Source organism: Tenrec ecaudatus, chromosome 1 (assembly GCF_050624435.1).
Source record: "Tenrec ecaudatus isolate mTenEca1 chromosome 1, mTenEca1.hap1, whole genome shotgun sequence".
NCBI lineage: Eukaryota > Metazoa > Chordata > Mammalia > Afrosoricida > Tenrecidae > Tenrec > Tenrec ecaudatus.
The window spans coordinates 22922817-22933534 of NC_134530.1; the positions used below are offsets into that span (position 1 = coordinate 22922817).

Here is a 10718-nt window from a genome sequence, read left to right on the forward strand (position 1 = left end):
CAGCCTATTTTTGTCTGTAGCCTTGAGATGTGTGTCTTTTCTAGGCAGCCATTGATGGGTTGTGCTTTCTAAGCTAGTCTGCTAGTCTCAGTCTTTTAATGCCTGAGTTCAGGCCACTGATATCCATGGTTATTATCTCCATCTGCGGACTCTGTGATGGCATCTTATACCTTTTGTGTTGGGAGTTTTCCTACTTTCCTTTCTCATTAGTGTGTTGTGCATGTGTGTATGTGTATCATTCTTGACTGTTTTCCATCCTTAAGCCAATGTTATCTTGGGGTCTGTTTTCTCTTTGTTGCCCTCTGGGTGAGGTTGTTCTATTCGGTGGTCTCTTCTTCATGCTTGGTGAGTGTTGTTCTTCTGCTTATACTGGGTCAGCAAGGATCTTTTGTAGGGCTGGGTTTCTTCTAGTGTATCCTTTGAGTTTTTCCTTGTCTGGGAAGACTCTTACTTCTCCATCTATCTTGATTGATAATTTGTCTGGGTAGAGTATTCTTGGGTTTGCATTATTTTCCTTCAATTTTTGGAATATGTATTCCACCGTCTCCTCTTCTTCATAGTTTCTGCTGATAGGTCTGAGCATATTTTTATGTGAGAACCTTTATATGTGATTGCTTGTTTTTCCCTAGCTACGCTCATGATTTTCTCCTTTTCCTGAAACTTGGATAGTTTAACTATTATGTGCCTTGGTGACTTCTTCTTGGAATTCTGTCTAGCTGGTGTTCTTTCAGCCTCCTGAATGATTGCCTGCTTTCCATCATTAAGCTGGGGAAGTTTTCCTCGAAGAATTCTCTAACTATTGTTGCAGATGACTTCTTTGTTGTTTCTTCCTCCAGTAAGCCAACAATTCTAATGTTGTTCCACTTCATACCATGAGACACAGCTCTTAGGTTTTCTTCACCTTCTCTGATGACCTTATTAGGTTTTTGTTCACATTTGTTAAAGTCTGCTTGGCTGTCCTCCGAGTCACTGATGCGGTTCTCTCATTCCTCCAGTCGATTCTCCAGGTCTGTGTTTCTGCTACTGGTTTTTGTTACCTCCTCCTTAATCTCATGTATTTCCTTTTGATGTATGGCCTTTATCTCCTCTAGCATTTTATCCTTTTTTCTGTATTGTTTCCCTCATATCCTGTATGACTCCAAGAAGCATTCTGAAAATTTCTTTCTGTGGCAGCTCAATGTCTGCTTCTTCTATGTATGTTGTTATGTTCAGGACATCTTCTGCCATTGTCTTTTGCTTTTCATGTTTTCTTCATTGAGGTCGTTGGGGCTGATTGCTGTTTGCGTTGTTTTAGAGGAGCCAGGAGCCATTTTCCAGCGAGTTGAAGAGCACTGGCTCTCTCTAGGAGACTTATAGGAATGCTTCTTCAAACTGCCTACAGCTAATTTTACTATGGGATTAACCTACCACTTTATCCTCCTGTGGCTTCCCTCTCACGGGCGTGCCCCAGAAGGCTGGTGGGTTGCCTGCTTTGGTGTTGCAGAGGTTGGGCAGAGGTTGCTGCAACAGCTTGGAATGTTGATGAGTGTTGGCTGAGCTGCAATATGCCCCCAGGTACACAGCCAGGAATTCCCTGGTGAGACATTGGGCAGAGTTTCTCCTGGAGGACAAGCGGGGCTTTTCCTACTCTCCGGCTAGCTACACAAGGTGGAGCTCACCTAGCTGGGTATGGTACAGTCGTAAATGCCCTAGGCCAAAGGGAATGTTCTGGAGGTCAGCAGTGGAGTGTGAGAGAACAGGAAAGAGACTAAGAGGAGGGAAAAAAAATAAAAAGTAAGACTGTTGAGACTGTGCAGGGATATAGGGAACAGAGGGAAACAAAAGCAACTATGTAGCTGAGTCCCACTCCCCGCCTGTAGAACTGTAACGGTTTAATCCCTGCCCCAAGGCAGCACAGCAAGCCGCTGCTGAGCTGAGAGAAAGCAGCTGAGCAGCCCTCAAAGACCATGGAGGGACAGAGAGCAGAGATGTAAACAAAAGCAACAATGTAGGTGAACCCCGATCCCTGCCCATGGGACTGCGAGGGTTTGAGTTTAGTCTCTGTCCAGACGAGGTGGTGGCAAGCTGTGGCTGTGCTGTGAAAAAGCCCCTGCGCAGTCTTCTAGGGCTGTTGCGGAGCAGAGAGCATAGATGTAAACAGAAGCAACAATGTAGCTGAACCCCATCCCTGCCTGTGGAGCTGCAAGAGTGTGAGGTCCTTTTCAACTGACTTTCACTTCTGCAAGCGGAGTGGATTTTTAGTTCCACTCCCTTGTTCTGAGATTTCAGAGTTTGACCAGTTTTCCAGGTTCCAAGAGGCTGCACCACACCATAATAGGTGGCGATACCCCACCCAGAAGGGTTTGCCCCAGGCCTCTTGCGATGTGTTCCGAAAGTACTCATTGTCGCCCATGCGGGCTCATGAGCACCAATGTCCGCCTCACCTAAAATCCCTTAAGAAACGTCTTTTTCTAAATGTATATATCAATATATATAAAAATTTTCAAAAAGGAGGAAAAGTGAAACTTATATTATTTAGGGTCTCTAGTGACAAGTTTATCTCAAAGCAAAATGAAAGCAACCCCTCTTTGTGCCTTGTGTGGAGAGCTGTCTCTGCATGGTCCAGGCCTCCCCCGGGTCTCCTTGCCCCCTAATAAACCTGATTACCTGTGTGATAAATTTGACTCTGATTCATTCCTTTTTCTGAGTAAGTAAAGAACCTTCATTTGGAAGCTTTTTACACTACCAATTTATATACCACAGAACCTTCTAGGCACCTCCATCCTCTAGTCCTGCCCTCCCCCATCCCCCAACCTCTGAGCCCCACCACACATGTCAATGTCCCATGCACCTCCCCTATTTGGGTCCCCTGTGCCCGGGTCCCCTCCAGCTCAGTCTTCATTGTCTTCAGCTGGGTCTGAAGCCAGGTCTGCAGAGAAGGGAGGGACATGGCAGGTAGTGGGCAGAGGGTGATGCCAGGTTGGCTGTTCAAACCCACCAGCTGTGAGCAAGAGAAAGAAGAAACTGTGCTTGTAAGGCATCAGAAGCACCTGGGCAGGTCTATGCTCCCAGCACGGTCCCATGAGTAAGAGTCAACTGGACAACAGGGGAGTTGATGGACGTCAATAAGACTGGGTGGTACAGCAGCCTGCGCTGCACTGCTAACCTAAGGAACCCTGGTAGAGCTGTGGGTCAGGCATTAGCTGCTAACTGCATGGTGGGCAGTTCAAACCCAGAGGTCCTACCTTGGAAAAAAGATGAGACTGTCACACCTGCCTCCTAAGGAATGGCTGAAGTGTTCAAAGCACTGATCCTTCAGGTAGCAGCCAAGCACTTGACCCACCACCCACCATGGCTCCTTCTGTTCTGATTACGGCCAAGACATTAAGGAGCTTTTCTCTGTAAGGATCCCTGGTGGCGTTAAGCCTTGGTCTGTAAATTTAAAGGTGCGTAGTTCGAAACCACCAGCTGCTGCTCTAGTGTGCACACGTGGGGTGGCCATGAGCTTGACTGACAACAAAAAAGACATCTGGGAGGCTGAGGGCTGGAAGAATTAAACAGGAGTCTGCAGTAGACTGGCTGCAGGAAAGGGAGGGGCTGGTGGGTCCCTCTCACCAACCACCAGCTTTAACCTTCTAATTAGGGGTGGTGAGTCTGTCTCTTGAAATAGGGCTGCTGGACACTGGCTGGGCTGGGGGAGGGGACTCTGGGCTACATCAGGTGGACCTGGGGGTCTAGGAACTTGTCACGTGTCGATCTGTTGTCTTCAGATTGCTCCTGGCTCAAGGTGACTCCCTGTGCGTTGGCGCAGAGCAGGGCAGAGGGCCAGAGAGTGGGCTGAACTGCATTCTCTACAGGATGACACCTGGCTGGTCTGCTTCCAGAAGCATGACCTCCAGTAAAGCCGAGCCCATTGCGCCTTGAGTCTATCGCAACTCATCAGGACTCCACGTGGGCAGAGTACAAGGAGTCCAGGTGTGTTAGTGGTTTCGCCTATGCCTGCTAACCACAAAATCAGCTGTTCGAAGCCACCGACCTCCCTGTAGGAGAGGACATGAGCCTTTCTGCTCCCATCAAGAGCCCCAGAGACCCTGCAGGGCAGTTCTACCCTGGCCTGTAGGGTTGACGTGAGGGGCCTGACTGGATGGCAGTGAGACAGGGTTGTCAGGTTGTCCTCTTTCCAGAGCCGATGGCCACCGTTTCCGCGTGCAGGTTATCTGGGGTTCAGACTGCCATCATTTTGGTCAACTCATAACCAGCACAGCAGCCGGACCATTTTCTGCGAAGATCACAACCAGGAGACCCCTTGAGGGCAGATTTCCCTGTCACATGAGGTCTTGATGAGCTGAGACTGATGATGGCACACAACTACCTCCTGGAATCTGTGTGCAAGCCAATCACCAGACTTTTCTTCCGCAGTGCTGCTGGTGGGTTCCAATGCCAACCTTTAGCTAAGCAGCCAATGACAGATCAAGTCATTGCCATTGTGCCCCAGGAGTTCCTTACTCAACATTCCTCACCCCCCAGGCAGCCAGGCGGTGGCTGAGGGCAGGCTGAATGGTCTTTCAAGTGCCAAGGTGTGCCAACGTTCCGAGTAGAGCTGCCAATCACAAGGTGAGCAGGTGAGAACCACTAGCCCATCCTCAGGAGAATGACCAAGCTTTCTACTGCCAGAAATAGCTGCAGCCTCAGAAATCCACAGGGCAGTTCCACTGCGTCCTAGAGGATCACTGGAGTGGGCACTGACTGAGGCAGTCTGGTTTTCTCTTGTTCTCTGGTGCTGTTTGGACTTGCCTCCTTCAGTGGAAGAATTGGGGAAACGGAGCCATGTTGGTGGGGTAGGGACTAGAACCTGGAACCCTGAGGTGTGCATGCTAGCAGGCCATCTACCTAGACTTTGTGGATCATTCCCTGTGGGAAACCGCAGCTCTCGCCGCCATTACAAGATGGCGCCGGGCTGTCATGGCGGTGGTCCAGTTAAGTGGTAAACAACCACTTAGAGCATGCGCACTGCTTAGATGACGTAGTCATAACTCCACCCTGGAGTATGCTAATAAGGGTTCTGGCGAACGCACCAATCAATGCACAGCACGTCCCCATAGAGCGCATATAAGCAGCAGTAGTTTGGGGCTTCGGGGTCTTTTTCCGCATCTGCAAATCGAACCCGCATTAAACGCCTGTGGAAGAATCCTGTTGTGGCGCGTCCTTCTTGCTGGCGAGACTGAGCGCGAGGCAAGTGGTGCCGAATCCCGGGAACGACCACCTCCGGCACGAGTGGAGACCCCCTGTCATCAGGGAGGATTCAGAACCGCACGGTGTGGGAAGAAACGGTAAGTTCTGAGAGACATGAGCCTGAATGATTGTTAAGCCGCTTGCTGGTGCTTGAGTGTCGGCGTGTGAATACTTCCGCTTTCGGTTTTAACTAAGAACAGCCAGCCGCCTTTTTTTTATCGCGCATAAATCGGGTGTAGATAAATCCGTGCGCGCCGGTGTGTTAAGTCCTTGTATACATAAGCAGGCAACATGGGGAACGTGGCAATAAAGACTATGGTTACGGCTCTCGATGCCCTATTGAGAAAGAGAGGATTAAAAATTTCAGAACCGACTTTGTGTAAATTTGTAAAAAACACAGATGAGATAGCACCATGGTTTGTTTCCACAGGCTCGCTAACATCCGCGAGCTGGAATAAGCTAGGGTGAGACATAGACCGAGCCGCTGAAGCCGGACGGCTGAAGCCGGGGATTAGACCCATTTGGAAGCTAGTGAAAGCATGCATTGAGGACAAAGAGTGTGAGCAGCCGTTGCGCCAAGGGCAGCAGGCTTTAGAAGATGTTCAGGAGAGCATGTCAGAAACAGAGCGGGAGGAAGAACAAGGAGCTCGTAGGAAGCAGCACAAAGCTGTTAAAAATGAGGAGGCTGCGCAGTTAAAATTAAAAGAGGAAGTTGATCAACAGAAGAAGAGCCGTGCCCGCCATTCGGAGCCCTTGTACCCATGGCGAGAAGTAGAGCTTCTTGAGTTATCAGAGGAAGAAGAGGAACAGTTAGAGGAGGCAGCCGCTTGCTACGAGGAGGGACGGTATAATGCTTTTCAAGTAACCGCTGTGAGCCCGTCCGCGCCACCCCCTTATAGCGAGAACAGGCAGAAAGGGTGTGGATACTCCTTTTGCCCACCCGGTACCCGCAGAGCAATACAACAAATGTACCCAGTATTTGAGGACCAGAATAATGCTCGTTATCATACGCCTTTAGAGCATAAGCAATCTGGCATTTTATTATTAAATCAAAAAACAGATTTGCTCCAGCAGCAAATCAACCAGCTTACCACTATGGTACAATTAAGCTGTGTCTCTTTCACCACAGCGCTTTGCATCACTCCAGTGTTATATGATAATTTTAGTGCATTGAGTGCTAATATTTCTCAGTATCTCACAGGACAATGGACCAAAGAGTTGAACCAGCTGCAAGAAGACCTCCTGAATCAAGTTGTCCGATTGAATGGAACACGCGTGGAACCCCTTACCCTTGAAAATTTTTCTTCTTGGCTTTCATCTGCATTTTCCTACTTTAAGGAGTGGGTGGGGGTGTTTACATTTGCTGCAATAATGTGCTGTGGAGGAGTGTTGTTGCTATGGTTGCTCTGCAAACTTAAAGCTCAGCAAAGGCGTGACAAGGTCATCATTGCGCAGGCACTCTTAGCGATTGAGTGCGGTGGTTCCCATGATCTTTGGCTTTCTTTGTTAAAAGAAAACTAACCCCCATAAGTTGTCAGCTCTCGCACCCCAAGGGGAAGACCCCATTGCACTGGGAAGAGTGACAGAAATTGGATCTTGGCCAGTCCTTGCACCATGCGGAGCTCTGCTCATTGCACGCATCAGGGTGACCAGATTTGGGTTCTTATATCCATCTTGATCTCCTGGGGCTGCTGGAGGCTCCGGGATGGATCGATGGATTAGGCCTAAAATAAATAAGAAAGGAGGAGATGTGGGAAGCCGCAGCTCTCGCCACCATTACAAGATGGCGCCGGGTAGTCAGGGCGGTGGCCCAGTTAAGTGGTAAACAACCACTTAGAGCATGCGCACTGCTTAGATGACGTAGTCATAACTCCACCCTGGAGTATGCTAATAAGGGTTCTGGCGAACGCACCAATCAATGCACAGCACGTCCCCATAGAGCGCATATAAGCAGCAGTAGTTTGGGGCTTCGGGGTCTTTTTCCGCATCTGCAAATCAAACCCGCATTAAACGCCTGTGGAAGAATCCTGTTGTGGCGCGTCCTTCTTGCTGGCGAGGCTGAGCGCGCGACAATTCCCAGGCCCCCCTCCTGCCAAGTTACCTGGCGGCCCTCACAGGCTCTCAGTGCCTCCTCCAGAGCCTGGCAGTCACCCTCAGCCTGGTCCAGCTGCCCAGCCAGGGCCTCCTGGTGCTGGGCAGCTTCAGACAGTTGGCGACGCAGTTCCTCAATTTCAGGAGGGCCCGGGCGGATCCCCAGGTGGGCTCCTGGTTTGCACAGTGGCATTGGGGCCAGGCTGCGGGCAGTGAGGCCTCCGGGTGGCAGAGGCAGCCAGGTTCCAGGCTAGCAGGGCCGCGCCTGCAGCCACAGTGGCCAGGAAGAGCGCAGCCCCGCACAGCGCGAACAGCCTCCAAGCGCGACTCGGCTCTGGCCCTGGCTCGGCCATGCTGCGGTCCCCAGCGCTCATCGCAGACGACCACTGGCATTTAATTGGCACTTTGGGGTGCCAGGGACACCCACGGGTCCACCCCGCCCAGCCAAGGTTTCCTGATCCGTGGGGAGGGCCTGGACCCCTGCCAGGAGAATTCCTTGTTCCAGCCCAAGCCTGGACTGGGGGTCTGGGGTTCGAGTCCTGTCTCTGCCTCCCTCTGAGGCTCCGTTTCCCCCTCTCGGACTTGGAACAGGAGCAGGGGGCTCTCAGTGAGGGCCTGAGATCATATTTCCCTAAGAGGGGGACAAGGAGGCTGGGGGAAGGGCGCACACAAGACTGACCAACCTTTCCAGTGACCCTCTAGGACAGCCTCCCATCCCTGTCCTTCCCCAATGAGTCGCCAGAGGGCGACCTTGGAACGCGAATCTGATCCGGGTCTGTTAGGATCTGCCCAGGGCATCCCTCGTCCTGAAATCTTATCCTCTCCCTCCTTCATCAGTCTCAGGGTCTCCAGTTGGCTCACCCCACACCCCACTGCAAATGCCCTCTCCTGAACCTCAGCCTCCACCTTCCCTCTCCCTCCTCACAGTTTCCTGCCTCCTGCTCTTCCCCCTCTTCTTCTTTACAAGCTCTCCATCAGCGCTGGGCTGTGGTTGTGGATGTGAGGTGCCCTGGGGTCAGTGCCGACCCCAGTGAACTTCCATTCACAGGAATGAAACACCCCCTGGCCTGCCCCATTGGCACAATGATCCGTGTGTCTGCGGCCCTGGTTGCAGCCCCTATGTCCATCCAGCTCCGGAGGCCCTTCCTCTTTTTGCTGCTGTCCTGCTGCACCCAGCACACTGTCCTTCTCCAGGGACTGGTCTCTCCTGCCAACATGTCCCAGTACATGTTCGGAGTGTGTAAGATGAACCCCCGCCATCCTTGCCTCTGAGGAGCACGTTGGCTGCACTTCTTCCAGGACAGACTGTTTGTGCTTTCAGCTGTCAGGTCCTTTGCTTATTCTTCCCCAGCACTCTCTCCAAGGCACTCCCTGATTCCTCCGTCTTCCTTCTCAGGCTTTAGGCTTGATCGATATGTTAGTTTATTACAAATAAGCCATGTCATAAAGGTTGTGTTCTCTAAACTTCATTTAGTCATTTTAACTAAATTTTTTTCTCTTTAAGGCTTGTAACAAAATTAGGGCAGATAAAGCCATTTTCAATTCTACAGAAAAAGCTGATCCTGAAAAGTCCCAGGAAGATGGAAATCATGGTGGGACCAGGTCCTTTTATGACCGGGAGAAAGCGCCGTGCATTTATGTTTTTGCAGAATAAAGCTGATGAACTCCCCTTCGAAGGAAGCCACCACATTTTGAGAAAGGTGAATGACAAGGAGGAAAGAAAAAGACCACGAGTCTTAACCATGATTCCGTTTCCAGGTTGATAACAGCGCAGAAGAGCGGGCCTATTTGCTTATGTTTTCATGGGCCGAGGAGATAGGTGGATTTCAGCCAGCAAGGCCCAGAAGAATGCTGTCACCTGGGAGTTAAGGGGATAGCCAGACACCCCATTGAGAAGGCACCCCAATGAGAAGGCAAACATTTTAGTTTCACCCTAGTTTTTGAAACTGCCTTTGTGTGTGGGCGCCAGCCCTAGCTTTTTCACGGTTAATTCTCAAGCCTGGAATAACTGGCTGGCCTTTAATGAAACCAGCCACGGCTTCTCCATCATAATGGGTGAGGCATTTGCAGAATATGAAAACTCCACTACAGCGGAGGGGAGAGGAGAGAGGGAAACCTGTAAAGTTATGAGTTACCGGCATGTCCTTGCTGACAGACCCAAATGGCCACCTGGAAAGATGTTAAGAAATGACACCATGACTATTATTGATTGGAGCCCCCGTGGAAAGTTTTCTAACTAATTGCTCAGAGGAATCCAACATCACCTCATGTGATTATGTCAGTGACTGTTAGTGGCAAAAGACCCCTCATGACACTACAAAGTTAATGGCCTGGCATGAAGGGGGCCTTGTGCCTCCCTGCCCCAGGTTACTGAGGCCTGAGACAGGACTTGAACAGTGGGACCTGTGGAAGTTACCCCTCGCCACTGAGCCTGTGACAAGTTATGCAGGTTGATTTACTGGCACCAGTCAATCTGGCCATACCTAAGCTTTTCACAAGAATGAGACTCGATCCATAGTCTCGTGTGTAAAGCTGCCTTACGTGCTCGCTTAGGAAACATCATCACAAATGAAACTGCTCGCAGTGCCGCCTGCCATGATTGCAAATTGTCCACTCGCATGAACCATGCTCTGTGTGTCAACCTCCAGAAAGACAGCCCCCTCATCCTAAAGAGCAGGCTGCGGGCGTGGGTCCTGGTGGAGGCGAAGTGCAGATGGGAGAGCAGCCCGGAATCGTCCTTCATGATGCAAGAGGTGTCGGAGATGCTGAAAAGACCTCGCCGATTCCCGGGAATGCTGATCGCAGCTGTAATCGGAATCATAGCCAATGTCACCACTGCTGCTGTCGCGGGGAAGGCGCTACGAGAGTCCATCAAGACTGAACATTTTGTCTCCTCCCTTCTGTCAGGGGATGGACGAGCCAGTCAGGGTGCAGTAGCAACGATGAAACATACAACTTTGCTGGACTAGAGGATGTACACTGGTAAGAGAGGAACTGGAAACACAGGGAATCCAGGGTGGATGATCCCTTCAGGACCAGTGCTGAGAGTGGTGATACCGGGAGGATGGAGGGAAGGTGGGGTGGAAAGGGGGAACTGATAACAAGGATCTGTATATAACCTCCTCCATGGGGCAGAAGAGTGGGAGAGGGGAGACGTCAGTCAGTGTAAGACATGACAAAATAATAATAACTTATAAATTATCAAAGATTCATGGGGGGGGGTGAGGCAGGAAGGGAAGGGGAAAATGAGGAGTTGCTACCAAGAGGTCAAGTAGAAAGAAAATGTTTAGAGAATGATGAGGGTAGCACATATACAAATGTGGTTGACACAATGGATGAATGTATGGATTGTGATAAGAGTTGCATGAACCCCCAATAAAATGATTTTTTAAAATTAAAAAAACAAAACCCCTGAA

The 10718-nt window shown here is 50.4% G+C and overlaps 1 pseudogene; it reads right to left on the bottom strand.

Moving 5' to 3' along the window:
• Nucleotides 1-1658: 1658 nt before the first annotated feature.
• On the bottom strand, nt 1659-7655 carry LOC142454786 (coiled-coil domain-containing protein 194-like; annotated as a pseudogene).
• Nucleotides 7656-10718: the final 3063 nt, after the last annotated feature.